Genomic DNA, 6,111 nt, shown 5'->3' on the forward strand with positions numbered 1-6,111 from the left:
GGCTAATATAAACACATTAATTTCAAGGTGGATCTATCTAGAAGAAACTGAATTCAGATGGTTTTAGGTACAGAGTTCATAAAATCTGCAATATACTTGAGGGTATAAAGCAGTGAAGCAACGAGTCTCATAAAGTAACTTTTTTTGCAACACAAGATTTGAATAGGGGTGGCACAAATCCCTAAGCAAAAAGTGTACAGTGAAGTTCATGATTTAACAAAACTGCTTGATTATTAGAGTTCATTTTGAGCTTCAGTGATTTTATTTTCTTTGGGTGAATCTGTTTACAGAGAAACAAGAAGCCCTTGACGTGACTGATTTGTTACCTTCCAAAAATATCTTAGTATGTTTTAGGTATGATGATAATTTCTTGATTGACTCCAATAGGCTATAATATGCAATTTATGTCTCCAGCAACGAGATTATATTAAACATTAAAAATGCCACATTGTTTAAGAGATTTTAAATAAAAAGGTCTTCATTCATAATAATTTCTAAAATGCACAGCCTTGCCTGTTAGGATATAAGTATAGATGCAAAACCACTGATTTGTGAGTCACATGGCTGTGGTTCTAATCCTGAGGTCTTTGCCTCTCTGAATTTTAGTTTATTCTTTCCTAAAAATAGAAAAACATATTATATCATGTGGCTGTTTTGAGTAAAGAAAAAAAATTATGTCAAGGAGCTTTGCAAATTGCCCTTAGTAGGCAAGTTTTAATTATTCTAGTCATTTTTCATAATTGATATATAGTTATTAACCTAAACTTTGTTAAGGTTGATAATAATAATATATATTACTACAAACAAACCAAGTGGAGGTGATGAAATTCCAGTTGAGCTATTTCAAATCCTAAAAGATGATGCTGTGGGTGCTGCATGTAATATGCCAGTAAACTTGGAAAATCCAGCAGTGGCCACAAGACTGGAAAAGGTCAATATTCATTCCAATCCCAAAGAAGGGCAATGCCAAAGAATGTTCAAACTACTGCACAATTGCACTCATCTCCCATGCTAGCAAAGTAATGCTCAAAATTCTTCAAGCCAGGCTTCAACAGTTTGTCAACCGTTGACTTCCAGATGTTCAAGCTGGATCTAGAAAAGGGAGAGGAACCAGAGATCAAATTGCCAACATCCACTGGATCATAGAAAAAGCAAGGAATTCCAGAAAAAAAAAAAAAAACCATCTGTTTCATTGACTATGATAAAGTATTTGACTGTGTGGGTCACAATAAACTGTGGAAAATCCTTAAAAAGATAAGAATACCAGTCTCCTGAGAAATCTGTTTGTAGGCCAAGAAGCAATAGTTAGAGCTGGACATGGAACAATGGACTGTTTCCAAATTGGAAAAGGAGTACATCAAGGCTATATATTATTACCCTGCTTATATAACTTCTATGCAGAGTACATCATGTAAAATGCCAGACTGGATGAAGCTCAAGCTGGAATCAAGAATACTGGGAGAAATATCAATAACCTCATGTATGCACTTGACAGCAACCTAATGGCTGAAAGAGAAGAGAAATTAAACAGCCTCTTGATGAAGTGAAAGAGGAGAATGAAAAAGCTGGCTTAAAACTCAACATTCAAAAAACTAAGATCGTGGCATTCAGTCCCATCACTTGATGGCAAATACATGGGGAAACTGGAAATAATGACAAATTTTACTTTGGGGGCTCCAAAATCACTGCAGATGATGACTGCTGCCATGAAATTAAAAGATGCTTGCTCCTTGGAAGAAAAGTTTTGACAAACTTAGACAGCCTGTTAAAATGCAGAGACATCACTTTGCTGATATAGTCAAAGCCATGATTTTTCCAGCAGTCATGTATGGATGTGAGAATTGGGCCATAAAGAAAGCTGAGCACCAAAGAATTGATGCTTTTGAACTGTGGTGCTGGAGAAGACTCTTTTGGGAGTCCCTTGGACTGCAAGGAGATCAAACCAATCAATCCTAAAGGAAAACAACCCTGAATATTATTTGGAAGTGTTAATGCTGAAGCCCCAATACTCTGCAACCTGATGCGAAGAGTCACTCATTGAAAAAGACATTGATGCTGGGAAAGATTGAGGGCAAGAGGAGAAAGGGGCAACAGAAGCTGAGATGGTTGGCATCACCAATTCAACGAACGTGAGTTTGAACAAACTCTGGGAGATAGTGAAGGACACCAAAGCCTGGCATCCTGCAGTCCATGGGGTTGCAGAGGCAGCACAACTGAGCGACTGAACAAGAAAAGTTTGTACAGCCAGAAAATCATTTCTACTGTCCTTCTAATATCCAGGTTTTCTCTTGCCAGACCCTTGAGCAAGTTTTCCAGTTTTGGTTAATTCATCTGTGTTTTATTGAAGGTCATCTCTCTGCAGGGATAGGACAGAACAGGAAAGGACAGTGGAGAGATGGTAAAAGACAGGGAAGCCTGGAAGTGCTGCAGTCCATGGGGTTGTAAAGAGTCGGACACAACTGAGTGACTGAACAACATCTTTCCACAACGAGTTACTACTTATTTAACCCTCTCTTTTGGAAACTCCCAAGCTTCATCTACCTATTTAAGTAACTTCTGATTGATCTGAGTGAAACCTGTGTTTGAGAAAACTGATCATTTTATTTATTTATTTACTTATTTGCTTTGTAATCAGTATATTAAAGAGACATTCACACATTTCAAGAATTGCTTAAATTCTGATACCAGATTTAAGCTTGTGAACATATGACTTTAAACATACAATTAAAACTAGGAAAAGGAGTGTGTCAAGGCTGTATATTGTCACCCTGCTTATTTAACTTCTATGCAGAGTACGTCATGAGAAACGCTGGACTGGAAGAAGCACAAGCTGGAATCAAGATTGCCGGGAGAAATATCAATAACCTCAGATATGCAGATGACACCACCCTTATGGCAGAAAGTGAAGAGGAACTAAAAAGCCTCTTGATGAAAGTGAAAGTGGAGAGTGAAAAAGTTGGCTTAAAGCTCAACATTCAGAAAACGAAGATCATGGCATCCAGTCCCATCACTTCATGGGAAATAGATGGGGAAAGAGTGGAAACAGTGTCAGACTTTATTTTTGGGGGCTCCAAAATCACTGCAGATGGTGACTGCAGCCATGAAATTAAGAGATGCTTACTCCTTGGAAGAAAAGTTATGACCAACCTAGATAGCATATTCAAAAGCAGAGACATTACTTGGCCAACTAAGGTCCGTCTAGTCAAGGCTATGGTTTTTCCAGCGGTCAGGTATGGATGTGAGAGTTGGACTGTAAAGAAGGCTGAGCGCCAAAGAATTGATGCTTTTGAACTGTGGTGTTGGAGAAGACTCTTGAGAGTCCCTTGGACTGCAAGGAGATCCAACCAATCCATTCTGAAGGAGATCAGCCCTGGGATTTCTTTGGAAGGAATGATGCTAAAGCTGAAGCTCCAGTAATTTGGCCACCTCATGCAAAGAGTTGACTCACTGGAAAAGACTTTGATGCTGGGAGGGATTGGGGGCAGGAGGGGAAGGGGACAACAGAGGATGAGATGACTAGATGGCATCACTGACTCACTGGACATGAGTCTGAGTGAGCTCCGGGAGTTGGTGATGGACAGGAAGGCCTGGTGTGCTGCTATTCATGGGGTCACAAAGAGTCGGACACGACTGAGCTACTGAACTGAACTGAACTGAAACCTATTCATCATAATTTGCTATACTACGAACATTAAGTTACAGTTACTCTGGAGCATAAGTTAAATGCTTTAAAGTAACCCTGTAACATATCTACAAAAACACCTTCCTATCTCATACATGCAAATTACTTCTTCATGTAAACGTCTCATCACTCTAAGCTCTAAGTTTCCCTGCTCCAGAAGTCACTACTCTAAGGCTTACTGTGGTCCGAAGTGGAGGGGCGCAGCAAAAATGTAACCAGGACCAATAGCTATATGTATTAATAAAAGATGGCACAGCAGAAGAAGGGAATGCAATTCTACAAGTGCAAGCCCTCAAGAAGCAGCAAGTTATGATAAACCCCTTCTTTACAAAGGTATCATTTCTATCACTGATACCACAGGCTAAATTAAATTATACAGCATGCCATCTTCAAGTAACAGTTGAGGCAATAGAATAAATGCAGAAGCATCACAATGAATCCCACTTACTACAACTATACAGACCAACACTTCTCTACATTAGTTTCTTTGTCTGACTGCCAGTTAAACACAGTTCTAATTTCATAGCTTAACAATTAAGGGTCATATACTGAAGTCAATACATATACCTGGCATTTCAGTCTAAGCTATTCCATGTACATAGCTGAAATCAATCACAAAGTATGGCCTAACAAATGCTAGGGGAAATTTTTTTAAGTCGTTTTTGCAAGTATTAAACTTATCTTGCACACTGAAGTCATCATACATACAGGGCAAAGTCAGAGCTTTTATATTCGAGTTTATTCTTCATTTAACTTTTAAACACTACTATAGTTGGATATTAAAACAAAACCAAGTAGTGAGCATATTATGATTATAGTTCTTCACTCAATCACTACTGCAAATAAAACACCAGCAGTGAGTGTTATTCACAGGCCCTACTAAGAAGTCTGACACTGAACACCACCCCAAGGATGATGTTCATCATCTTCATATGCTTCTCCATTGTAATGGCGCCGTCTTTCCTGATTTGGATCAAAGTCCACTAATTCTACCTGGTCCATTTCATCAGTCTCTTCTACTTCCTTCCTCTCAGGCAGAAGTTTTTCCAGCAAAGAGAGTTTATCAGGAGAGAGAAAGCCATTCTCAGGAAAGTTTGCCTTAAATTCAATGATTAGGTGATCCTTTTCATATGGCCTACAATAAATAGGCATGCCTTCATTTAGCACACACTTGATATCTCCATGCTTGACAATCTGACCTGGATGAGAAGTGATGACTATGGTTCAGTTGTCAAGGGTAGATATTGGCTTCTGGAAGCCACACAATGCCTCAACCAGCTGTATGTCCATACACATGAAAAGGTCTTCTCGTCGAGTAAAAACAGCATGGTCCTTCTTATCTAAAACAATGATAATATCTCCTGGCTCCAGTCCTGGTACTTGGTCTCCTTCACCATGGAATGTTATCTTCTGGCCATCTTTCATGCCTTTGTCAATATGAACTTATAGAATTTTCTTTTCTCGAACTATCTTCCTTCCGTTGCAGCTTTTACATCTATCTTTAGGACTGATCCCCTCCCCATGGCCCTGGCATTCCATGCAGACAGACTGAATTTGCTGAACCATTCCAGGTCCTATCTGATGAATTCTTATTTGCATTCCAGTACCTTGGCAATTAGGACAGCATTCTACTGCTCCTTTCTTACCACCTCGGCCTTCACATTTGTCACAAATCACATTCTTTTGCAGAGCTAGTTTTCTTGTTGCACCATTATATAAATCTTCTAAAGTTACTGTAAGTTGATGCACAACGTTTTTACCTCTCCTCTCTCTCTGCATCCTGCCTCCTCCTCCGAAAAACATATCAAAGATGTCCCTGGGGGATCCAAAACCACCACCTGCTCCACCTTCTTTAATTGCCTGTTCTCCTCCGTTGTCATACAATTCCCTTTTCTTTGCATCAGAGAGCACTTCGTAAGCTTGAGAAATCTGTTTAAACTTCTTGCCTTCATTTGAATTCTTATCAGGGTGGTACTTCAAGGCCAGTTTCCTGTAAGCCTTTTTCAATTCTTCTTGGGTGGCATTGGGTTTGACCCCCAAAACATCATAGTAAGTGGTTTCTTTCACCATTTTCTACAGCCGGTGAGCGGCCAATGCCAGTGCTGGGGAGCGGGAAGGAGCGCGTTGCTGTGCGCAGCCCGGGCAGCCGCCACTCCTCTGCCTTTCACCTAGCTTTCTGGAAAGTTCCCTGATCATTTTAAAAACACAAAATTCTTACATATTTGAAAGGGATCCTAAAGTCAGAGGGAGAAAAACCAAAATATTTGTTTGAGCTTGCAATCTTTTACTAGGATATCATCATTTAATACAATATTGTGTGTTTGCTTATTTGATACAGTAAAATATTCTGCTACACATCAACAGATCCTGAAAATATTTCTAATGGAGTGCTATAAATAACTTATGAAAAGAATTACTACAAAAAGACA

General features: G+C 39.3%; 1 pseudogene; it reads right to left on the reverse strand.

Moving 5' to 3' along the window:
* Positions 1–4,561: 4,561 nt before the first annotated feature.
* LOC138086911 (dnaJ homolog subfamily A member 1 pseudogene) lies at positions 4,562–5,752 on the reverse strand (annotated as a pseudogene).
* Positions 5,753–6,111: the final 359 nt, after the last annotated feature.

The sequence above is a fragment of the Capricornis sumatraensis genome, chromosome 1 (assembly GCF_032405125.1).
Source record: "Capricornis sumatraensis isolate serow.1 chromosome 1, serow.2, whole genome shotgun sequence".
Classification (NCBI taxonomy): Eukaryota; Metazoa; Chordata; class Mammalia; order Artiodactyla; family Bovidae; genus Capricornis; species Capricornis sumatraensis.